The sequence below is a fragment of the Enhydra lutris genome, unplaced genomic scaffold (genome assembly GCF_002288905.1).
Source record: "Enhydra lutris kenyoni isolate GAN:26980312 unplaced genomic scaffold, ASM228890v2 scaffoldscaffold19, whole genome shotgun sequence".
NCBI classification, from domain to species: Eukaryota; Metazoa; Chordata; class Mammalia; order Carnivora; family Mustelidae; genus Enhydra; species Enhydra lutris.
In genome coordinates this window covers 13,493,827-13,520,377 of record NW_019154103.1, presented here as the reverse complement: position 1 = coordinate 13,520,377, position 26,551 = coordinate 13,493,827, and the positions used below count along the sequence as shown (strand labels likewise).

At 35.4% G+C, this 26,551-nt stretch overlaps 1 pseudogene; it reads right to left on the bottom strand.

Moving 5' to 3' along the window:
• Positions 1–6,534: 6,534 nt before the first annotated feature.
• LOC111148249 overlaps positions 6,535–26,551 on the bottom strand; it is a 60,458-nt pseudogene continuing 40,441 nt past the window's right edge.

Genomic DNA, 26,551 nt, shown 5'->3' with positions numbered 1-26,551 from the left:
ATTTATAGAATATTACCTAGAATATCTCTCAAATCTTTGCCTTTTAGGGGAAAAATATAATCTACATATATAATCATATGCACACATATAGATATGAGTGAAATGTACTGGATTTGAAGAATTTCAATAAGTATGATTAAGAAATATTTTCCCTGAGTAAATATTTCAAATGCAATTAATTTATGCATTTATCGACCCTGATCTAATGAAAAAAAAAACTTACTATAATTTATTTGGAGGTAATGCCTTCATGAGGACAATAATAGATTTAATATCATTGAAATTCAGAATCTATGCAGTTACTTCCTGTCAGGACTAGATTTCTTGTGTAGTAATAATAAAAGTGTACTTAGTCCTTATTTTTAATTCAGTGAGCATTATGAGGGTACCCGAAACTGTCACATGAATTTAACAGTCTTTGAGAGGAGCTCAAATAATGGATTTTAGGCCTTATTTTTAGAAAGCACATAGTTTGTACATAGAAGCTGCTCGATATGTATCATTTTAATGTATTGAATTGTTCTTGAACTATATGATCTATGTACTAAGTTAAATTAGTGGCTGACAAGAATCTGAAGTTGGGGATGTTGAGCAGTCTGGAATAGTTTGAAAACTATTTAGGAGCTTTAAATATAAAGTTATCACCATGACAAATTCATGAAAAGTGGCTTTGAAAAGACTGGAAGAAAAATAATTTAATAGGTCTTCATCTTTAAGGTCTGTACTACATGCCTCTTGTGTGATTCTGGTAGTGAAAATATCTAGACAGCAAGGAAATAGGGATTAACTGATGAATTCATATTTGCATTGTTTTATAAAGTAACTCATATGACAATTTGTAGGTACTTAGATTAATACAAAAAATAACAAGTTTAGCTGTCCTCAAATAAAGTTAGAAATTTCTGGGTAGCTTAGATTTTCACACTCAAGTTTCATGCTCAATTATAGTCTAAAATCTGAGTTTGCAGATATGACATGGGACTCTAGTGATTCAAACATCATAGTACAAATACTGCATATATTTCTGCCAAATTTGTCTCAGATGGACTAGCTACTAAGGAAGAATCCATAGCATGACTGAGCTAACAGAAACGTGTTACCTTTCCAATAGGTAATACCTCCATTTGCATGCGGTGTTCACTAATAAGAGAGAAGACTTGGATTTCTGTAATTTTTCTGGACACCAGCCTTAAGGTCTATATTGTCAGTTCAAAATAGAATGAACAGTAATTTATGCTAACCAATAATAATAATAATTATTATTATTATTTTTAAAGATTTTATTTATTTATGTGATAGAGAAGTCACAAGTAGGCAGAGAGGCAGACAGAGGGGGAGGGGGAAGCAGGCTCCCTGCCAAGCAGAAAGTCCAATGTGGGGCTCGATTCCACGACCCTGAGACCATGACCTGAGCTGAAGGCAGAGGCTTAACCCACTGAGCCACCCAGGCACCCCTAACCAATAATTATTATTAAGACAAAATTATTTTCTTGGCCAATAGAAATAGATATTTGGGGGGCGCCTGGCTGGCTCAGTGGGTTAAGCCTCTGTCTTCGGCTCACGTCATGATCTCAGGGCCTTGGGATTGAGCCCCACATCAGGCTCTCTGCTCAGCAGGGAGCCTGCTTCCCCCTCTCTCTCTGCCTGCTACTCTGCCTACTTGTGATCTCTCTCTCTCTGTCAAATAAATAAATAAATAAATAATCTTTTAAAAAATCTTAAAAAAGAAATTCGGCTTTATTTAAGTTCAACTTCACTAGATCCATTTTATTAGAGAGCGTCTAATTCAATTTTGATTTTTCAAATTGCTTTTTATACTACGAAGAACACTTCTATATAAAATGTAGTTTGAAAAGAGAAAAATTTTATGCTTTTATCATTTTTAGTGATCAAATACTGCAGTGCTAGATATTAGAATATCATGTGCATCAATACATTATTAACTTAATCTAATGCTCAGAGTCATTACCACATTCATGGGTGTCTTTCTGATATCTCTCCAGTCCACTGGATTTTGAAGTGTGATTATGTAAATTTTCTACTGATAAATAAATGACTATAATTGTACTTGAAATACCACTCAAATTCTTAAGACCATGGCATCTAAATAATATATTATGCATTCCTTAATTATTTATCGAGACTAATTCAAAATAACTGTAGGGTAAAGCATACATTTATTTTTAAATAGCCATCCCCTTCCCCAATTTTTTCTGCACCAGGTTAAAAAATATTCCAGATGGTGAAAATATGGAGAGATGAGAAAAAGGTTGATAAGTAGAGTAAACAACAAGTCTATTCCTCAAGGAAACATCTCTGGTCTGGCCAATAATACTATCACCATGATGCAATTTTTATGGCATGTGATTTTAATACCAGTTCAATAAGGGTATTTTGGTGACAGAGGAAATTATGTTTAAATGTTAAACATTAGTGTAGAAAATTCCTCACCACTACTTGACAAAAGAAAAAGGGAGAAGTTAGCAGGAAAAAAAAATACACCGATGTGTATTTTTTTAGGTTCTTTTATAATCATAGTAGGGAGATTGTAATCTTGAGTTATAAAATTTGAGTAAGGGTTATACAGTCAAATGACACTAAATGTAAAGTATGGCTTTCCTTCATTTAATTATAGCTATAGAAAATCACAATAACCGAATGGTACCTTTTCATTGTTTAACATCGCAAGTGTGTATTCAGAACTCTTGTACTGTGCCTTTAAAAGAAGCATGGGGTGTGTGTGTGTGTGTGTGTGTGTGTGTGTGTGTGTGTGTGTTTTACCTACATAAATTCTAATTGCAGAATCCACTCTAATCACTATGTAGAAATCATCTGAAGCCTCATAAGTTCATGAGCTACACACTTTTCTTTTTTATTCTGCAGACCACACCTTATCTGGTTGCTAATGAAATACAGGAGATTGATTGCAGAAAATCTTCAAGGGAATATTTGCTGTACCACATATAGTAAGCTCCATTTGGTGCATTAGCATTTAGCCATTTTATGCAAATTTAGAGAAAATGACTCATGTATATGATTTAATATGCATCAGTGATAACTCATACCACCCTTATAAGAAAAAAGAAATTAAAAATTCATTAGAAAACTAGACTAGTGTCACTACATGGTTAAAACATTATTAAAGCATATTTCAATGTTTTGCTTACACTAGTGTTCTCATCATGGTGCCACCATTTCATGACAAAGGCCGTAGAGGAGAAAACATTCAACTTAAAATGTCTGCTGGCACACATCGCTGGATTTGTGTGTCACTAAACAATGAGCGAGCATAGCCTTGAATACCAACTATTTAATTAGCACTTTTGGAAACCATGCATAGAAAATAGCTCATTTACATGCATCTGCTTAGCGATTAGTCCCATAAAAAGCTACCATTTTTTTTTTGTTGTTTAATATAGCGAGCATTTTACCATCGGCCATGAAAAAAATCAAAACATATGTTATTATTTTCAAATCCTGAAATTCAGAGATTTAATTAAAACAGGCAAAATCTTCATATTTTTCTTCAAGGTATATTTAAATTATTTAATTTAACCTTAAGTGTACCATAAAAGGCTGGATACAAGTAATAATTAAGAACTTCAAAGGGCAACGGAAACCCTCTAACAGTCCTTGGTTTAATTAAAGGCTATTATTAGAAAGCTCTTGAATATACAGTTACATTTAATGACGAGTGATGGCTAGTAAAAGCTGTGTTTTAAAGTTATGAGTATCTTATTCTAAATACAATTGATAGGCTATAGAAAGTATTGCTATCATTTCATTTTGAAAGTAAATGACATATATTTCTTGAAAAATCAAATTGATAACATTAAAAACCTGTTAGTTTAAGATGCTTTGCTTTTCATTAATTCTCTAGTCTACACATACCTGTCATGATCACAAATTAATTGTATGCTTCTTAAAAAACATTTTTCCCAATTTAAATGTCTTTAAGAGGGTATTTTTTTTAATACAGTGGTATATTTATGAAGCCTTGTATACAAATGTGTATGGATGCATTAACAATAAAAGTGGACTTTACTAATGTATTTTGAAATGTAACTATTTTTCAGAATGTGGATTGTTATTTAATGTAACAGTAATAAATTATTTTTTAGAAGTTTATATTATCTATCACATTTGTGTGAGTAGAGGATTGGCCCCCAAAAAGGTGATTCTAAATACATTTTAGAAAGTGTATAAACCATATAGAAAATAGGTATGGATCATTTATATAAAATTTTGTGTTTATCATGAGTAATTATGCTCATTGTACTATTTTGCTTTGTATATATTTATACAGGGAATTTAGTTGGAATTTGCATAAACCTCAGGACAGATGAGTGAGTAGAGTGTGTGTGTATATATATATATCTATAGATATGTATATGTATTCTGAAGTGAAATTGAACAAATATTTTGAGTTTATTTAGAACATTTTACTGATTCTGTTTAATTATCTTTAGAAACTGGCTTATAAAGCATTTACAGTAAAAAAATTGCTTACTTTTAAGCATATAAAATTTTAATTTTATGAGAAATCTAGTATTTTAAAAATGTGATACTATTTCCTTTATTCACTGTGGGCCAGTGAACTATATCATGAAATGTTTGGTCTAAGAAGGATTGTGTGGATTAAAATGTAGCTATGAATCTCTATCTGTATAGCTTATCTATCTAGTTACATAATCTACCTAGTATAATATATATATATGTATATATACTGTGTAAGGAAAGTGTGCTCCTGATGTGCCTTTTCTGTGGCATATTTCTTTAATTTGAAATTTTTTTTACTTCAAATTTTTTTAACGATTTTATTTGTTTATTTGACAGATCACAAGTAGGCAGAGAGGCAGGCAGAGAGAGAGAGGGAGAAGCTCAGCTCCCGCTGATCAGAGAGCCCGATGCAGGGCTCAATCCCAGAACCCTGAGATCATGACCTGAGCTGAAGGCAGAGGCTTAACCCACTGAGCCACCCAGGTGCACCATTACCTATTTTATTTTCCTCACAACCAGTATTATTCTTTATTTGCTTTTTATACTCACCCTACTTCCTCCTGCATAGACACTCAGAATTTAAGCTTTGTAAGCAGAAAACTTACTGGTCTTGTTCACTGCTTAATATTCTGTACCTGGACAGTGTTGGACAAATGGATGCTCAATGACTATTTGTTAATCAAAGAATGAGTACATTTAAATATGAGAATGATCTTTCTGAGATAGCTGTTGCCCAGTGGATCTAAGGAATTGGTTTAGATAGACTGGTTCTCCCAACATGGAAGTCCTCTTGAAGCTGCCTAGGTTTGATGAGATTATCCTTCCTGGACAGAGTAAAACCACTGTTTGGTTTTGGGGTTAGTAATGACTGCAAAGAAACCTGTAATCTAGATTTCAAAGTTCAGTTGTAGGAGAGTTACATATATATTTGAGATTTTATCTTTGATATAGGGAATATCAAGTGGTTCATAGAACAGGACCAAGTTAACTGGACACATGGGAACTAAATTCTAGAACACAGAATTATTAAAAACATATTCCAAAGAAATATTTTACAAGGAATTTTAATATTTTTATTTTATTTTGATTAAAATATGTAATTCAAAAAAGTGTGCTGTTTGTAAAAGGTCTGAAATGCTTACAATTTTAATGATAGAAGAAATAGATGTGAGTCAGTCTCCCTGGGACCTGACCTTCTTCTTGACTATGTTAGGACCATTTTTGAAACTTCCATTGGTTTCCTTAGAATATTAGGGAATTATGAATAAAGATATGGTTATGTTACTAGACAATGCTCCTATGACTTAAAAATTAACCTGAGTGTCTAACCTGCAATCCAATAGTTAGATGGAGAATTTAAATCATTGATTATAATTTTGAACAGAAATTGGAATATATCATTTGGTATAATCAGTGAAAATTTCTTTTCACATTTTCACACAACATGGGTTCCAAGTAACAAATGTAATATGCCAAACTCAAATCAATGAAATGTTTATTGGGCTCTTAACCAATAAGGTTCCAAGGTTCTCAGAAAATACCAGTAGTAGATTGTTGAGTTCATAAAACAACAACTAAACATATTCATAAGACCAGGTAGTTAGAAAAGTGAGTCATCAAAAAAGCCCAGCCCTTTACTGTTTATGTACTATTAAGAAAGAATGTTCTTTCCCCCTCCCCTATCCCCGCAAAAAGATTTTTGTTTCCATTTGGTCCACGGTTTGGGCAAAGGTTCCAGGGTGGTTAAAAAGCTGCCTAGTCTGGGCGCCTGGGTGGCCCGATGGGTTAAGCATCTGCCTTTGGCTCAGGATCGAGCCCCCACTTGGGGCTCCCTGCTCAGTGGGGAGCCTGATTCTCTCCTTCTCCCTCTGTTACTCCCCCTGCTTGTGCTCTCTAGCACTCTCTTTTTCTCTCTCAAATCAAAAAGGGGGCGGGGGAGTGGCCTAGTGGCTGTAAGGAGAGGCTCAGGCAGAAGCCCTGGCATCAGGGGTTTGCCAGAGGGGCCTCTTAAAGGCTGCTGGGCTCCGGAGGCTCCTAGTCATGCTTGAGGGTGAGCCTTTCGAAGACAAACCAGCCCAGCCCAGCCTGCAGGCCAGCCTGTCTCTGAGGTTAAACAGGTGGTCGCCATGTTCTTGATGAGGTTCACCTCTTGACCTAGGAAGTGGTTCTTTAGAAAGTCACAGAGAAAGGCGTCTGCGCAGGTAGAACCGAGGGCCCGCAGGTCCCAAAGGACCTGGTTCCGGTTCTTCTCCAACAGCCGCGGCCTCCGTGGTGTGCAGGGTTTTACCCCATTCATCTTCCGACCGCTTCTGCACTACCGGAAAGAGGACGGAGCAGCAGCAGCGCCCATCACGCTGGTTTTACGTCTTCAGGAGACTCTTGGGCCCTCTCGCTTCTCCTCAGCCGACTGGGCAGAAGTGGCCTATGCCCTCCGGAGCCACATCATCCTGGTCGAGAGAGAAGCCCCGAGAAAGGTAGGTGTGTAGGAGGCGTGCAGACGCATGTTGACCAGGCGGCTGACGGCAGCCTCCACCTCTTTGGAATGATTCTGTCCAATCTGGAAGCTGCTCACGGTTGACTGGCAATAAGGAGCAAAGCTTTAAAAAACTGTGTTGGTTGATTTTGGGGACAGGGGGTGGCTGAGAAGATGGCTCCCGAAGTTGCTACTGGAAAAGAGGTTAAAGGGTGGCCAGAGGCTGTAGTAAATGGCGTCCAAACACTGTTGAATTAAGAGATGGATCCGCAGGCGGCAGGGTGCACTGCCAAGAAAAAATGTTAGAATTTGGGAGTTTAATCAATTTGCATTTGATTAAGCCCATTAACTCTTTCGTATTATTAAGGTATTATTGTAGTCTGCGAATGCATTTTTGGAAGCTACAGTGGATTTTAGATTGGTGCAAAACAGCCACCAAATGATTACCTGGGAGATACAATAGACTTCTCAAGTCATGTGTCTTGAACATCGTGACTGACTGTGGACTCTGGGTCCAGACTCATGTTGTCGACAGACTTCATCATAAAGCAAAGCAGAGAATTCATGTTATGTGTTTTATCTAGGTCATTTTCATGCTTCTGATTTGAAATTAGAAAAGAAGTCTCCACTGTGTAAGTGGCCATACTATTTACTATACTAAAGGTAGAGCTAAATTTCAGGAAATCAATGAGGAATTTCTGCGCTAATAAAAAATCTGTTAACCAGAAAGTATTTATTGAGTGCTTTATCAGAGTATACAGTGGGAAGAGCTAATTATATGTTTGGGAGTATCTGGTTGGGAGATATAGAGATGGAAAGCTTTGGAAGAGAACTCAGAAAAAGTGTAAGAGGGGCACCTGGATGGTTCAGTCGTTAAGCGTCTGCCTTTGCCTCAGGTCATGATTCCAGGGACCTGGGATGGAGCCCCGCATCAGGCTCTCTGCTCAGTGGGCGGAAGCCTGCTTCTCCCTCTCCCATTCCCCCTGCTTGTATTCTCTCTCTCGCTGTGTCTTTCTCTGTCAAATAAATAAATAAAATTGGGGAAAAAAAAGTGTAAGAAATGATGCTAACTTTAAGAAACCTAACATCTAGTTGAAGAGACTAAATTAATAAATATGAAAAATTAGTGAATAATGTTAAGGCTTGAATTCTAGGATACTCATTAATAATATTATAGGAATGTACAGTAAAGATAAATCATTATCAATACCAAAAGAAAGATTAGTAAAGAAGGTAATATTTGCAGCTTTGTATTTGAGCTTTGAAAGAGTTATAGAATTAAGACAGATAGAAGGGAAAGTATTGTGGCCCAGAAAACCAAAATGATTTATGATGACCTGAATGCATCAATGAACAAAGCATATTTTTGAGAGTGAGAAAGAAGGGCTTTATACTCAGTAATGGTGATTAATATTTGTGGTTAGGTAGAATAAGGCCAGATTACTTATATTCTTGAAACTTGGCCATTAGAGAGAGACACGAAGATGAAAATTATGGTGCTATTGCGGATTTCTTCTTTGATATATTCAACAAATATTTATTGAGCATCTACTATATGCAAAGTACTGTGCTAAGCACTGGGAGAATAGTGGTGAACCCAAACCAATTCTTGTCCAACCTCATGAAATTGTATTCTAGCAGAAAGGCTAGACTTTGAACAAGTAGCTATACAATTGATTAATTATGGCTATAATTAGTTCTACAAAGAGCATGATACAGGGTATCTAGTCTGGAACAGGGGTGTGGTGTTAGGGATGTTTGCCTTAAGAAGTGATGTTTGAGTTGAATTAAAGGAGTAGAGAGGACTGAACAAAGGGGAAGGAGGATAAGCAGAACTTGATAGAGGAGACAATACATGTCAAGGTCAATAGATAGGGTGAAGCCTACCATGTTTGAAGAACTGCAAGGTCAGTGTGACTAGACTACAGAAATAGACAGAAAACAATATAGAATGGTCCAAGATGAGGTTAGAGAGGTAGGAGGACAGGATCATGCAGACCTCGTAGGGTACTGGGCTTTGAACAAAATGTGGTGAAAAGCTATTGAAAAATTTTTAAGCAAGAGAGTGGCATGTTTGGCTTTACATTTTTAAAAGATGATTCTGTGTGTACTACGGATTGGAGGAAGGGTAGGTAAGGGAAACTTGTAATGAAGCTGAAATAATAGTTAAGAGATGTTGGTGGTTTGGACTAAAGTGGTTGTAGTGAAAATGGAGGGACACGAATTAGGTGTTTATGAGGCAAAACTGATCACATAAACAAAATGAGGAAAGTAGTCTTTATTTATTTATTTATTTTTTAAAAAGATTTTATTTATTTATTTGACACAGAGAGAGAGATCACAAGTAGGCAGAGAGGCAGGCAGAGAGAGGGAGGGAAGCAGGCTCCCTGCTGAGCAGAGAGCCCGATGCAGGGCTTGATCCCAGGACCCTGAGATCATGACCTGAGCCAAAGGCAGAGGCCCAACCCACTGAGCCACCCAGGTGCCTCTTATTTATTTATTTTTAAAGTAGGCTCCATGTTCAATGTGGGGCTTGAACTCACAGCCCTGAGATTAAGAGTGCTCTAAGGACTAAGGCAGCGAGGTGCCCCAGACAAAAGTGGTATTTAGAGAAATGTTCACTGTCATCAGTTTTCAGGTGGGCCAGAGTGGGCCTAGTATGGATATAGGGAAACCTTGGAGACTGTTGCAGTAATCTGAGAAGGTGATGAGAATTGAAACTGGGAATGGAGAAAAACAGACATATTTAGAAACATTCCAATAGGGCAATACAGGATTTTTTGACTCAAAAATTTTAACCCTAAATGATTTTAGTAGACTTAGTAGCTAGAAGAAGGAATTAAGACAAGGAGAAAAGTGTTGAGTTTGTGGTTTGATAGTTATATAGGCAGGTACAGAAGTATGATTCTATTTGGGAAGGCATCAGTAGAGATTTGTGATTGGATTAAAGTTGTATAATATGTGTGAAGTCTGCCAAAGGCACATTATAGAGAGTAGAGAATAGTAAGTCAAGGTACTGATTCTGACATTGGTAGAAGTAAGCAGGTGTCTCCCATGGGTTAGCTTACATCTGGAAACAGTTGTGCTCAGTAATTCCTTTTTGAAGGCAATTTAGATTTTACTGTTTAGTGTGTGTATCAGTTTAAGAAGAATCCTCCCCAAAATGTCTGTAATTTGCCCCATTTAAAAATGTTACATTGAAATAAGGAGAGAAAGAGAGGAGAAACTAGTTGGGAAGTGTTCATATAATTTTAGAAGTAATTGGAATTTAAGTAATGCTTCATAAACATTTAATTAAAAATGATTACCAAGTAATCCAGTACATGCTCAAGTTCATAGTCATTTCTTTTAGAAAAAATGTTAGCTTATTCTTTCATTCTGTAAATATTTATTGAGAGCTTACATGTTTGGTACTGTTCTTGCTCCTACTGATTTTACTTCTGATTATGGAAGCTACATTTTATTTATATTTTAATTTCAATTTTTTAAGCAAAAAATTGAGCTTGAGCTCATGACTCTGAGATCAAGTCTTGTGCTCTACCAGCTGAGCCAGCTAAGTACCCCTGGAATCTACATTTTAAAGGAATGAGATAGTCAGTAAACAAAATAGAAGAAAATAATCAGATACTTATAAGTGCTGTGATAAATAAAACAGGGTAATGGAGCTTACTTTTGTTTGGGTGGTCAGCCAAGGCTTACCTGAGGAAGTGGTGTTCAAAATGGCAAATGAAAGCATACTTAGGCTAAGTCTATGAAGAGGTGCATATACTTGTCTGGTTGTTTACATAAGATTAATGATCCTATTTAGGTTTAATAGCAACAAAAACTTTGACATAATCTCTTTTGAGATCGAGAAAAAGATTAAGATTGGGACACCTTGGTAGCCCAGTCAGTTAAGCGTCTGACTCTTGGGTCAGGTCATGATCCCATGGGTCATGATTTCACGGGTGTGAGATTGAGCTCTGAGTTGGGCTACAGGCTCAGAGCAGAGTCTGCTTGAAGATTCTTTCCCTCTGCCCCTCTCTCCGCTTGCATGCACTCTCTGACTCAAATAAATAAATAAAATCTTTGAAAAAAAAAGAAAAAGATTAAGATCTTTTTCTATTTCAGTGTATTATGAGTTTTTTAACTTATTGAAGTTATCAAGTATAAGTTTTCCTTTCAAGATATTTCTTAACTGCCTATATCATAGTTTTGAGAAGTCTTGTTTTCTAATTATGTGTGCTTAATGTAGGTTTGGGAATCGACACTCTGATTTGAATCTGTTGTTTAACAGTTTCAACCAATTTTTAAAAAATAGGTGTGCATACACATGCATTAAAGAAGTTAAAAGTTCTAGTCATTTTGACAAGTGTAAGGTGACATCTCATTGTGGTTTTGATTTGTGTTTCTCTGACGATTAGTGATGTTGAGCATCTCTTTATGTGTCTTTTGGCCTTCTGGATAACTTTGGAAGAATGTCTATTCTGGTCTCCTGCCTCAAAAAATTAAAGATAGAAAAAATAGAAATAACGTATGCTTCAGTAATTCCACTACTGGGCATTTGCCCAGAGAAAATGAAAACACTAATTTGAAAAGATACACATATCCCTATTGCAGCATTGTTTATAATAGCCAAGATATGAAAGCAACCCAAAAGTCCATAAATAGATGAGTGAATAAAGGTGATGTGGTATACATACACTGGAATATTATTCGGCCATAAAAACGATGAGAGCTTGCCTTTTGCAACAACATGGATGGAGTTTGGAGGTTTTATGCTAAGTGAATTAAGTTAGAGAAAGATAAATACCATATGATGTCATTTATATGTGGAGTCTAACAAACAAAACAAATGAATAAACAAAAATAAAAACCAGATTTTTAAATCCAAAGCACAAACTGGTGGTTGACAGAGGGGTGGAAGATGGAGGAATGGGTGAAATAGATAAAGGGGATTAAGAGGTACAAATTTCCAGTTATAAAATATCACAGAGATGAAAAGTACAGCATAGGGAATGTAGTCAATAATGTTGTAATAATGTTGTTCAGAGACAGGTGGCGACTATACTTGTGGGAAGTACTGAGTAATGTAGGGAATTATTGAATCACTAATTTGTACACTTGAAACTAATAAACTAATATTACACTGTATGTTCTACTTCAAATATATATATATATATATATATATATATATATATATATATATATATATTAAATAAATAAAAAGTAAAAAGTTGCACAGAGACATATGGTAAAAACTGGGCTCCCGTTCCCTGAGTTTCTCTAACCAGATGTAACTGGCAGTTTCTTGAGGTTTGGAAACTGTTCTAAAATTAAAATTGAAATTACCTTGCTTATAAGAAAGTTCCTCAAATTACAATTAGGAACATTTTTCTGCTGTTTCACAACTTTCTCTCAAATGTAATGGTAAATATATGCCAAGATTGGATTTAAACATAAATCATTAAGGGCCTCAATTGTTGAGGATATCTTTGGTAAAAAGCTAGGCTTCAGTGAGTTCATATTGTTTATTCTTTTTGAATTCGTATTTCAGAGACTTAAAGGAAATTTATGGACAGCCTTCCTCCAAAAGGTATTTATTTATGCCTCAAGGGATCTCATGAACATTGTTGTGAACACAGGGAGTTCACAATTATGGTTTAATTTGTAAGCAGTCTCCCTCACAACCTCATGTACTTGACCAGTTTTCAAAATGCCAAGGTAGTTAGTGATTCTCTACTGACCTTGAATCAGCTAATCTCTAAACTTTAGCTTAAACCATCATCAGTAACCTTCTTGCCAACTTCCAAACACTTAGGAATCATTGAAAAATTTCAGGACAGGTCATGGAATCAAACGAAGATGCTGTTTGATCCCTCCCCTCTGTCCAGTGGACTCTGCAACCACAAGAGAAGCCACAGCAGAGGTCTGATGTCCCGTCGGTCTCTTCTTCCGTTAGCAGATTAGTGGTTGATGTGTCTGTTCTACTGACATCTCCTGAATTCTATTTGTCCTTAATAACTTCGTCAGAGTTTAAGTTAGATTCACATATTCTGTGAAGCTGTCAGCTTCTCTGTAGTCCTAAAGGTAGTGCCTCAGTTCAGATCCTTCATCTTGGAGTAACTGTGGCTGCCAAAGGCAAATTTCACAGCAGCAGTAGCACAGAGCATTCCCTGGTAGAATGGAGACAGAGCATTAGGCAGTTAGGTGAATAAATAAATGTCTTTGGTTTTCCCGATCGCATATTATAAAGAAAACTTCGAACATCAAATATATTGTTAACCAGTGCCTAAATTGGGGAACAAACCAAGGATGTAAGCAACCATTTCTTTCTCATCCATTACAATTACTCTGACTCTTCTAGAACTGACAAGGAAAGAGAGGTGAGAAGAAAAGAAACCTTATTGTATTAGACACTGTGCTGGGTGCTTTACATACATTGTCTTATTTAATCTTCAGGAAAACTTTGTAGTTTATATTAGCCTCATTTTTCAGAGCCAGAAACTGAGGCTTGGAAGGTTACTTAAAGCAAGTAAAGAAAGGAAGGGACAAAGGAGGAATGAATAGCTATAAAATCAGGGCCAGGATATTACTTATATTTAAACAAACAAAAACTCATTAGAGAATTTTATTATTTATTTCTCTGTCTTAATAGTTAAGAAAAGCTTCATGTTAGTAAAACTTTAGCACTTTGAATTCATAAATTATCAGTTCGTTTAAGGGAAAAAACAGTGCATTCAACAGAAAAAAAAACCAATATCTTCCAAATGAATTGAATATTTCATTTTGCATTCAGTTGCTATGGTATCTTGTAGGTATAATTTATAAATTACATAAACTTTACACATTTAGAAATTAAATCTATATATAATTTTAGCACTTGTATTTCTTAATAGGAATTACCCATTTTTATGTGTGAAAAAATTTTCCAGCTTTATTGAGATATAATTGACAAATAAAAATTGTGTATATTTAATGTGTACAACATGATGATTTAATATACATATATACTGTGAAGTAATTATCACAATCAAGTTAATTAACACATCCATAACCTTACATAGTCACATTTCTTTTTTTTTTTTTTTTTGCATCTGTGTGGTGAGAACAGTTAAGATCTACTCTCTTAGCAAACTTCCAGGTATATAATACAGCATTACTAACTATACTCACCATGGTATACATCAGATTCCCAGAGCTTGTTCATCTTAAACTGAAAGTTTCTACCCTTTGACTGACATCCTGATTTTCCTGACCCCAAGCCCCTTGAAACCACTGTTCTACTCTTTGTTTCAATGAATTTGACTTTTTTAGATTCCACATATAAGTGAGATCGTATTACTATTTGTCTTGCTGTGTCTCGCTTATTTCATTTAGCATAATGCCCTCAGGGTTCATCCATGTTGTCACAATTGATAGGATTTCCTTCTTTTTTTATGCTGAATAATATTCCATTAGATACATATATCACATTTTCTATATCCATTTATCTGTCCATAAGGTTGTTTCATACCTTGGTTATTGTTAATATTACTACAGTGAACGTGGGAGTACAGATACCCCTTCAAGATCCCGATTTCATTTCCTTTGGATATATATACCCAGAAGTGGAATTGCTGGGCCATATCCTATTTTTTAAATTTTTTTTGAGGAACCTCCATACTGTTTTCCATAGCAGTTGTACCAGTGTACATTCCCACTAACAGTGCACAAGGATTCCCTTTTCTCCACACCTGTGTCCAAACTGATTTCCTTTATTATTTTTTTAAGATTTTATTTATTTATTTGACAGAGAGAGAGAGAGAGAGAGAGAGAACGAGAGAGGGAATACAAGGAGGGGGAATGAGAAAGGGAGAAGCAGGCTTCCCACTGAGCAGGGAGTCTGATGTGGGGCTCCATCCCAGGACCGCGAGATTGTGACCCAAGCCGAAGGCAGATACTTAACAACTGAGTCATCCAGGCGCCCCGCCTTTGTTTTTGACAATAGCCATCTTATAGGATGAGGTAATAGCTTATCGTGGTTTTGATTTGCATTTTCCTGATAATTAGTGGTACTGAGTACCTTTCCATGTACCTGTTGGCGGTTTGTATGTCTTCTTTGGAAAAATGTCTATTTAGGATATTTGCCCTTTTAAAAATTGTGCTATTAGTTTTTTTGCTATTGAGTTGTAGGAATTCCTTATATAGTTTGGATATTAGCCCCTTAACAGATATATGGTTTGCAAATATTTTCTCCTATTGTATAGGTTACTTTCATTTTGCTGGTTATTACCTTTCCTGTACAGATGCTTTCTGGTTTGATGTAGTCCTTCTTGTTTGTTTTTGTTTCATTGCCTGTGTATGTGTGATATTTTTATCTTTAATTTCATGGAAAGAAAATGGGCATGGAATTATATTTGTCATATATGGTCTTATGACTGTACAAACATATTAACCATAATGTTAAATAAGTGACAGTTTTGTTTTTGCTTTATGTCTAAGTATGTGAGGAGAGGTGGCTTTGATGATCAAAAGAAAGTTGAAATTAACATAACCCACATTTGTCACTCAAGCATTGCTTGAGTCAAATATATACTAAGATTTTTTTTTTGACCCCTCTAAGCCTCTGAATTTAAACACACACTTGAATTCATGCTTCTGCATGCTCTGCAGAAGAACTGAGCAGGCTATATTGCTGCAGTTTGACATTGCCTAACAGCATGGAAGGCAGCTTGATACTGAACAAAATTGTGAAGTAAGGGACGTTTGTAACTTGGGTTTTAGTAATAGATCCTCTTTGTTCTGGGTCTTTTCTCTTCACAGTCGTTTTCTCTTTCCACACACTTATTCTCCTTAAAGATGTCCAATTCTTTCTTATCTTCTCCAATTTTATACTATTAACTTTTGCTCTGGGGATAAGATTGGAAGAAACTAATTCCTGAGATGAAAATGACTGATACGGTTTAATATTTCTTAAAACAGTGTAGATCAAAGGAATAAAAATTGTTTAACAAACATTAATTTACTGTTCTGTGTTTTATAAATTTTAACTTGTTTAATTCTCACAATAACCTATTAGGTAGGTTTTTAATTGTGAAGTGTCAGGTGATCGGTAAGGGAGAGCTTGGGAAGCAATTGATCCTTTTATCTTTGAAATCATTTCACAAAATGAAATTCTATTTGTATGGCCTGCCTCGTTTGTTACTCTCATGATAGTAATCATGAACCAAGGCAAATCAAGCACAAAATCTTATGGTCAGTCTTGTTCTCTGTGGGGCAGTGATGATAGAACCAATGATTAGATTAAATTGGACCTTCATGACAGGAGTTTTATGGGCTCATACTATAAGTAGAAATGTTCACATCTATGTTTAAAAAGTTTTGCAGAGATTTGCTAATTGAAATTTTGCTATTGTTGTAATTGAGATGTAAGTTAATTTTTTGTTATGTGTAATGTTACTGACCTTTTATGTTTATTATTTTAAAATGTTAAGAAGTTTATTTTTTGACCTTTGGAGTATCTTATTATAATTCCAATTTTAAAATGAATTATCCGTAAACAATAATAGCTTTCAGTTTTTAAAAATACATCTTCTGTGGGGCGCCTGGGTGGCTCAGTGGGTTAAAGCCTCTGCCTTCGGCTCAGGTCATGATCTCAGGATCCTGGGATCGAGCCCCACATTGGGTTCTCTGCTCAGCAGGGAGCCTGCTTCCCCCCTCTCTCTCTGCCTGCCTCTCTGCCTGCTTGTGATCTCTGTCTGTCAAATAAATAAATAAAATCTTTAAAAAAAAATAAATCTTCTGATGAGCACTGCAACTGATGCTGTTCCATGCAACTGATGAATTACTGAACTCTAATGATGTTCTCTATGTTGGCTAATTGAATTTAAATAAAAAAAATAAAAACACGTCTTCTTAGAGAAGCCCTTCTTCATAAGAATGAGAATGAATCGTATTTTTTTGCAGTAGTGCTATACAGGGGTATAAATATGTTCTAAGGATATCATAAATTGTTTTTTATTTTAGTTACTTAACACTTTAATGTGTGACAGTATTTAAATGTGAAATACATTGTCATTTTAACTACTGAATGACGATAATCTATTAGGAATCTCTAAAAATCCCTTCTAAATATGGGAAAGAATTAAAGAATTATAATTCATACAATATTCATTTTTATTGAATTTCTCCTTAGCTTTTTAGAATATGTGAAAGAATAACCAAGAAATATTTTGTGAACAATGAAGGCAACAAAGGAAAAAGTAATAACAATAGTAGATTGATTTTAAGAAGTATCAAATTTCAATTTTAATTGTAGTCATTGTTTAATTTTCTCAAGTCTTACATGTTGAATTAACTGATAGCAAATTTGTCCACTCTGAAACTTATTATTTGTGTAGTAATTCCAGTTGTCATTTGATTTCTTAACTGCTAATTTCTCAAAGCAGTCTTTGGAGAGGGGCACATGGTGGTGCATCCGAGTCTTGGTTTCAGCTCAGGTCCTGATCTCGGGGTTGTGAGATCCAGCCCTTTACTGGGCTCTGTGCTCAGCATGGAGTCTGCTTAAGATTCTTTCTTCCTCTGCCCCATCCCCTTCTACCCACCTCCCCCATCTCTAAAGTCAATCAATCAATCAATCTTTTTTTTTTTTTTTAAAGATTTTATTTATTTATTTGACAGACAGAGATCACAAGTAGGCAGAGAGGCAGGCAGAGAGAAAGGGAGAAGCAGGCTCCCTGCTGAGCAGGGAGCCCGATGCGGGGCTCGATCCCAGGACCCTGAGATCATGACCTGAGCTGAAGGCAGAGGCTTAACCCACTGAGCCACCCAGGCGCCCTCAATCAATCTTTTTAAAAAAGGAAGTCTTTGAAGAAATAGTACAACATTTTGATTAAGGTCAATACACACAGGCCTGTTAGTAATTATCAAACTGTACTACATTAATGTAGAATTAAGTCAGACCCAAAAAATAGTGCAACTCAATTTATCATTGTTCATTTAAATGGTTAAGTCATAGTCTATGAAACATTTTGTTGCTACTGTCACATTTATATCCCCTGGGCAACTAAACTTCCCAGGATAAGGGGTACAAGGGATAAGGATACAGTTCCAGGATAAACTAACTGTACACACTGAAAAGGGTTCAGCCTTCCTTATGAACATTGTTTAAATTCAGAAAGTCAGTCATCTATCTTGAAACCTCATTTTGTGCTTAAGAGATGTAGTTCTAGAACTAGTTTTTGCTGTATTGATGCTTGTGCATTCTCTTTTACAACAATCCCAGGTTTAGGGTGTATTGTGAGTTAGTGAGTATCTATATAGTTATGGCCAAGCCTTTTTTTTTTTTTTTTTTTTTTTTTTATTTTTTTTTTTTCATAAACATATAATATCTTTTTATCCCCAGGGGTACAGGTCTGTGAATCGCCAGGTTTACACACTTCACAGCACTCACCATAGCACATACCCTCCCCAATGTCCATAATCCCACCCCCCCATCCCCCCTCCCCCCATTAACCCTCAGTTTGTTTTGTGAGATTAAGAGTCACTTACGGTTTGTCGGCCAAGCCTTTTATTTAATGAGAAAGACTACTCTTTAAGCTAACGGTTTGAAAATACGCATACCCTAAAAATTATTAATTTTAAACATATATAAAATAGCCAATTGTGCTGTTTCTTCTGCAACTTGACTAAGTGTTCATTTGCTGTTGTACAATGAGTAGGAAAAAAGTCAGTAATATTGACTTACTTCCTAATGAGGCCCAAAGAGCCAGAATACATTTAAAATATTGAGAGAGAATCCCATACTAGTTTTTAGACCAAAGAATAAAAGAGGGGTTGCAACCAACTACCCAGAAATAGAAACCATGTTAAAGGTGATGTTTTGGCTGTTAGGCTTTCTTCAGGCCATAATATATAAAACTAACATTTTTATATTTCTTCTTTTGCCCAAGGAAGCCCTCAAAGACAGAATGCTGCCTTTAACCTTATTTTATATTCCACAGAGTATTTTAAAGACTAGAAAAATATTGCTCGGGCAAAAATGATTGGGGCTCTGAAAGATCAGAAAAAAATCTATCATTTTTTTTTTAAAATAAGCAGACACTGAGAACTTCATCCACAAAGTTATTCCAAATTCAGTGTTCTAGCCAGGGACTTTTGTAGTAAATAAATAAGATTGACCTAGAGTTCACCATATTTTTGGATCTGAGTGTTTCTTTTAGATTGGTTTACTTGAAACTTTACCTACATTTCTATAATAGTTTTATTTATATTTGAATTTTAAGTTAAATATTGAATTCTAAAATGATTTTAATTTAGACTACTGAGTTTTTCAATACAGTTTACTTACTTTTTCGTAACAGTCTGAAAATATTAAGTCATATGAAGATATTTCTAGAAATTATTAAAATCACAATATTTTATATTTGTCATTGAATTTTGTTTATAGAATTTTAAAAACAAATTAAACACTTGTAAAAAATTAAAATGACAGAAATCAAAGCATTGGGTTGCCTGGGTGGCTCAGTTGTTAAGTGTCTGCCTTCAGCTCAGCTCATGATCCCAGGATTCTGGGATCGAGCCCTATGTCTGGCTTCCCGCTCAGCGGGAAGCCTTCTTCTCCCTCTCCTACTCCCCCTGCATGTGTTCCCTCTCTCGCTGTGTCTCTTTGTCATATTAATAAATAAAATCTTTAAAAAAAAGAAATCAAAGCATTAATTCTAAGAAATACTAATAAGTAGGTCTTCATAATTTTGTATTGTCTAGTGAGCAGGTATACATGCTCTGAATAAAAATCTTTATCTTGGATAGATATGGCCCAGGTGTATGCATGGATTTTGATATTCAGTGAGGAATTCAGGACAGTGCTCTAAAAACTAGATGGCTGCCAAAATTACCAACTGTGTTGGTCATTTGTGAATATCTAAAAAAGGAAGAAATACCTATTACAGTTTAAGGAAAGGGAATTGAAAAAAAGAGAGGCACTATTGATTACTAAAAGCTGATTCTGAACGATGGGTTTTGCACATATTATCTCATTTATTCCTCACAGCCTCATAAGAATTAAACAGCTGACCTGTTATTATACAGCTAGAAAGTATCACATCCAGCACTGGGGTATTTATTCTCAATGCCTGCTTTCTCTACACAACACATAGTTACCTCATAAATATATACCAGGTAATATTCATTCATTAATTTGATGGGAGCAACAACTTTATAACCAGTTTGCTATTTAATTCCGTGGAATGTATTAATGTAGATTTCATGCCATATTTTTAAATACAGTTGTAGACTTTTTTAAAATTTAAATTTCTGTCTTAAAGTTTATTTTGGGCTTCATTTTTATGATTTTCAGTGCTGATATTTTATAATATTGATGAACTTCAATTTGTCATGTTTTACTGGGATAAAATATCTAAATGTAGCCCAAATGGCTAAGTAAAATTGTAAGTTCTTATGCAATGAAGAAACCATTCAGAAACTTGGATAGTCTGTTAGAAGTTGCATATTTTGATGATGGTAATTTTTGTCTCTTGTTAATTAACTTTTTTAGTATTTAGTGAAGTTCTTTTGAAACTGCCAAAGAATTCATCATATCTTCATTTTAAAAAATATTTTGTTATTATTTATTTATTTATAGTGGAGGTTGGGGGAGAGGCAGAGGGAGAAGTAGAGAGAATCTCCAGCTGACTCCATAGTAAGTGCTGAACCCCTACACGGGGCTTAATCCCATGACCCTGAGATCATCACCTGAGTGGAGAGCAGGAGTTGGACCCTCAACCAGCTGAGCCACCTGGACCACCCCTTGGAATATTTTATATTTCATTCACTAATAATAAACCAAGTCAGTGGATGGATTTAATACCAAGTAAGATTTTCAAATGATTTGTAATGATTGGGGGGTCTTGTGTTATTTTTCACTGTCATAGTATCTAAAGAGCAGTACAAAGTTCATGTCAGGCATGTATGTCTTAGTAGTTTACTCTTTATATCATCTAAAGGTGATTTACTGATCAAACACACCAGGGGATAGAAAATATTTTCTCACTGCTTGGGTTTAAAGCCCTTGATGAAATTAACTATTTCTACCCAGCCGTAGAGCACTCTACTAAGAATGTGTGGTGTATAAAAAAAGTTACGTTAATTTCTGGGGATGATTGCGTAGTGGACATCTTGGAGGATAGATTAGTTAACTTTAAATGTGTCTTAATGATGGGACCAAGGTGGAGAGGCATTTTCATTTTCAGTGATGTTTGATGAACAGATCATTGGGTATGTTTTCAGTTCTTTGGGTCAAAGCCAAATGACCAACACAGGGCTGATATTCAGAACTCATCATCTGTCTAGTTTTGCAAATAGTGCAAACAATACTTGGAGTAGTTACAACATTCTATCTTTGTGGTCACAGTCCATGACTAAATGTGCCATATGTTTATTTGTTTTTGCTTAAAACTGTTTTTGCTTAAAACTTAAAAATGAACTAAAAATTTTGCTTGGAAATTGTAAGTAATTTTTGTAATAAAATCTAACATGGACATTTTAAAGAATTCAAAAATAAGAGATTGGAATAAGTAGCTTAGAGTCACACTGCCAACGAAAATTATAATGAATAGTTTCCTAGTGATAAGTTCTATATATGACAACCCTGACTGATTCAATAGATCCTAAGACTATGTAAGTGATAGCTACAAGAGGATCATGAGCCAACTTTGTAAACAGCTTTTTAAATGGCTTTTTTCTCATGGCAAGTGTTGTTGTACTTGTAGGAAAAAACAAAAATGTATTTGTTAGTATGCACAAATACTTTTTTAATTAGAAGAAAATTTTTTTTTAAGATTTTATTTTATTATTTATTTGACTGACAGAGATCACAAGTAGGCAGAGAGGCAGGCAGAGAGAGAGAGAGAGAGAGAGAGAGAGAGAGAGAGAGAAGCAGGCTCCCTGCTGAGCAGAGAGCCTGATGCGGGGCTCCATCCCAGGACACTGGGATCATGACCTGAGCCACCCAGGCACCCCTAGAAGAAAATTATTAAATTGGTACTATTTAAAAATATTTAAGTATTGCTTTTAGGAAATTAGTTTGTCCATGAATGCTTATCTTCAATCATCCCTTTCACTCTGGATAGTTTGATAATTTGGTAAGAGAAGGGAAATACAGCATACTGTGCGTATTAAACCACCTGTCAGATTTATTTCCAAACTTTGTTTTCCTCCCTAGGAAGGACTTCAGCTCATGATTATTGAATGAATACAAAAGAATCATCTAGTAAGTATGGACTTCTAGGGTCCTATTAGATTATTATCTGAATTGGTCTTATGATTGTGTCCAGACTGAGTTGCTGATTTTCCAATCCATAGTTCAGTTTTCTTTTCCTGTAAAGACAGTCCAAGCCCTTTATGTGTATGTGTATCTTGACATTTCCATTTTATTTTTAAAAGTAGAGAATTCCCCATTTTCTTTATCTAACTAAAAATTCATAATGAAAATTAAAGCCAAATATGGCATGGCTAAAGAAAGTGCTCATTTTCCAAAAATGAAACAGAAATGAGCGAAAGACCCCAACAATTTGGTAACTGTCTATAGTACTGAGACATTGTGACAAATATCTGTTCCTCAAGATATGCTCCCAGGCCCCCCAACCCAATCTTCAGTGACTGTGTGAATCTGTGGAGGCCAGGTAGAAGTGGGAATGAGGATATTTTATTTGAAGAGCAAATTAAGTAGGTCTAAACAGTGAAGCAGTGCTCTGAGGAATTGATGAAGGCTTTTGCATGAAGAAGCAGCAAGGAAAAAATATGAAATGCATAAAAACTCTGCACAGCAGTTTTAGAGCTTTGATAAAATATAAAATGTCTTTAACCCCTTTGCTGTTCTTGCAAACGCCTGCAATTCAAGAATTTTATTATTCTGGGGCTAACGTAGTTTAAACCTCAATAACTGAATGTTTCCTTTGGGATACCTTCAGGCAAACTATATATTGATTTTCTCCGAATGCACTGTATTTTTCATTAGTACCAAGGTTTGGTGGATATCTAGTCATTTGTTCACCAAATTCCTCTGAAAATTAAAATGGACTATTCCATTTTGGCTGTGGAGTCTTCAGAGCATGGACATTAATTTTTTTCTGTTGGACACTACCAGGATACACTGTTTGACATTCATCTTGTCCAGGCCATATGATACCAAATCACCTTTTAATCTGGTCTACCATTTTGCTCTAAATACCATTCCCTACTTGCCTCTGGGGTTTGATGGCACATTTGACATTGCCAAGATCAAAATATTTTTCTGACTTATTTATTTTTAAACTATAAAGTTGCAGATTTGCCTACATAATGCAAGTAAAGTAAGATCCAGATCATCCTTTTATTCGAATTATCCAGGAAATGTAGTTTTAAAAAAGGCATTCTTCTTGAAGTGGCTCAGTATTCATTGTTTCTTCTGTTGGTAGAAACTTAGTCTATGAGATAGGTGATACAATTTCACAGTTGGAAGTAGAATTACTGAAGTAATTTTGGTGTACCTTCAGTCTTATCCATTATGAACCACTTCTGTTTTCCTGAGTGAGGGGATCCCCAGCCTTTCTTAAAGCCTTTCTTAAAGCCTATGCTGCTCAACAGGTCAGATTTATATATTTGAGGTCATATATTAAAGGAAGCTTACTACTTATTTTGTCTTATACTTCTTGGTACCCAGCACAGTTTTGACTCAACTAGCCACCCCCAAATATATATAGTTTGAATAATTGATACGTTTTTTGGGGTATACATTTAAATCATGTAGTTGGCCAGTGAGCGAGAAATCTAAGTCTCCTGAATTCATATATCAACATGGGTTTGTGGTTATTATTTAAGTTTCATGATAACCTTCTGAAGTAGGTGCATATTAATGTACCAGTTTTACAAATGAGGAAACTGATAAAATTGTGTGCTGTGTTCTAATTATAAATTCCTAATGCTTCTAGAGGAACTGAGGTATATTCTTTGGAAATGTCAAGTATCAGCCATGACAGGAATAATTCAGGGAATCTAGGAAAGGCTCAGTGCAGACATATACTTGCTGTTTCATATTTACTATGATGCATCCTCAATTTTGAATTTCCAATTTCAAAATTTTGGAATTTTGAATGCCTTCTGTGAATAGATCACTATTCTAGGCATGGAGGATTCAAGGATGAACCTATACAGGAAAGGCCCTTGTTTTTATAGAATTTACATCCAGTCAGGGAGAATGGCAGTCAGCACAAAAAGAAACAAACGAACAAGGTAATTTCAGGTAATGGATAATGCTTTGAAGATAGTGAGACAGGGTGATGTACAAAGAGGGACTGAGGGACACAGAGTTGGGCTGGGACTGGTGAGAGCTGCTTTTAATTGGTTGATCCTTTACTGAGGAAGTGAAATTTGTGTTTGGTTTTCAGTGATGTAAAGAAGCTAGCCATGTGGACATCTGGAAGCAGGGAAAACAAGTGAAGTGACCCCACTGTGGTAATGAGCTTGATGTGTGTGGGCAATAGGAAGAAGGCAAGTGTGGCCAGAGAATAGGGTGCAAGGTGACAGCATCATTAGTATGAGATGAGGTCCTTTATCCTCACTTAATCAAATTCATAATTTGGCTGTAATGATGTGACTTCAGGATTCAAAATTTAAAACTTTTAGGTCAATCAGTGTTCACCTATAAGATAAGATTTTGGATCAAATATCCTTTTATAAGAATTAATGTGAGAAGGAGATAAAAAATTCAACTTAAAGTTACAGGAAAAAATCCATTTAATGAAGTATTGAGCACTTCTGTGTATCAGACTCTGAGCTAGGTAGAGGTAGGTGTATGAATAAGGCATAATCCTGCCATTAAGGAAGTTCCTGAGAGGTAGAATGCAGGTTAAAACGATTACTTCTCAGTCAGATATATGAAAAATCAATCGAACTCAGAAGATATCCCCTTGTATCTGAAACTGCACTTAAGTATCTGCTCAGTTGCAATTAGCTTTTCTTCTCTGTTGTCCACTGTATTTGTTTGAAATCAAGTTTAAATTTAAGCAAAGTAAATTATACATTGTGGGTGCTTATTAACTAGTCATTTATTAGTTTTATTAACAAAACCTGAGAGATTAAATATGTCCTATTTGTATCAATTACTACATCCGTGCTGTAATCATAACAGAAGGTAAGGTAATAATGTAGAATTTTTAATCCATTTCTTTTTTTTAAAAAGATTTTATTTATTTATTTGATGGGAGATCACAAGTAGGCAGAGAGGCAGGCAGAGAGAGAGAGATGGAGGGAAGCAGGCTCCCTGCTGAGCAGAGAGCCCAATGCGGGGCTCAATCCCAGGACCCTAAGATCATGACCTGAGCCGAAGGCAGAGGCTTAACCCACTGAGCCACCCAGGCACTCCTTAATCCGTTTCATAAAACGATTTCCACATATCCTGTCAGTTGCAATGGCATATATTTTGTTTTTAAAATCTGACTGTAATTTTTCTAAATTTTCTTCTGAATTTCTAGAACTGATTAGTTTTAGGACAAATGTGGGTTGACACATTAGTAGAGCCCCTTAATTTTTTTCTTCTTTTTATTTAAAAAACAAGTAATAAATTCCCATGAAAAAGAAAAAAAAATTACAGGAATTTGTAAAAAGTCAACATCTGGATAAACTGACCCTCCTCTCCAATTCCAAACCACAGAGGGTCACCAGAAATAGTTTGGTATATATCTTGAAGTTTTTTTCCTACTTCTACCCCTTCCTTCTCCATAGAAAGGCTTTGTTTAATTTTCTGTTTATGTGAATAAATCATACTCTGTGTGTTCTGTGACTCATTTAGCAGCCTATTACCAGTATATTTTAAAGTTAATATGCATAGATTTTTAAAAAAGATTTTATTTATTTACTTGTCAGAGAGAGAGCACAAACAGGGGGAGAGGCGGACAGAGGGGAAAGCAGGCTTCTCACCGAGCAAAGAGCTGGATAAAGGATTCGATTCCAGATCCCTGGGATCATGACCTAAGCCATAGGCAGATGCTTAACTGACTGGGCCACTGAGGCACCCCAAAACACATAGATTTATACCATTCTCTTAGGATGGCATAGATTTCCATAGAATGAATACCTCATAATGTGTTATTATTTTTGCCTTTTAAGATTGTTTATGTTATAAACAGTCAGCATCCAGACAAGAGTGGAGAATAAAGTAATAATATTAGTTAACACCTGTGTCCATAGCACACAGCTCCATCATGTATTTAGCAAAATGTCTCTTGATGGGAATATGTATTATTGCTAGATTTTAAGTATTAGAAACAATGTTGGAATGAATAGCATATTTGAACACCTAAAATTTATGCAGGTGTACAAACTAGTTATGAAAAGTCAATGCCTAGAAGTGGAATGGTTGGAACAAAGGGCATATGCATTTGAAAATTTGAGAGACTCAGCAAAATTTTCTTACAAAATGGTTGTGCTTACATTACCATTAACCATCAACAATGGATGCACATGAGGTCCCTTCTTGAACATGGTATACTTACATAATAAGGAATGAAAAACAGCAGAATTTTAATGTAAAAGGACAATTTTTAGAAAAATTATATTAAACTTCTAAAGTGATACTATTAA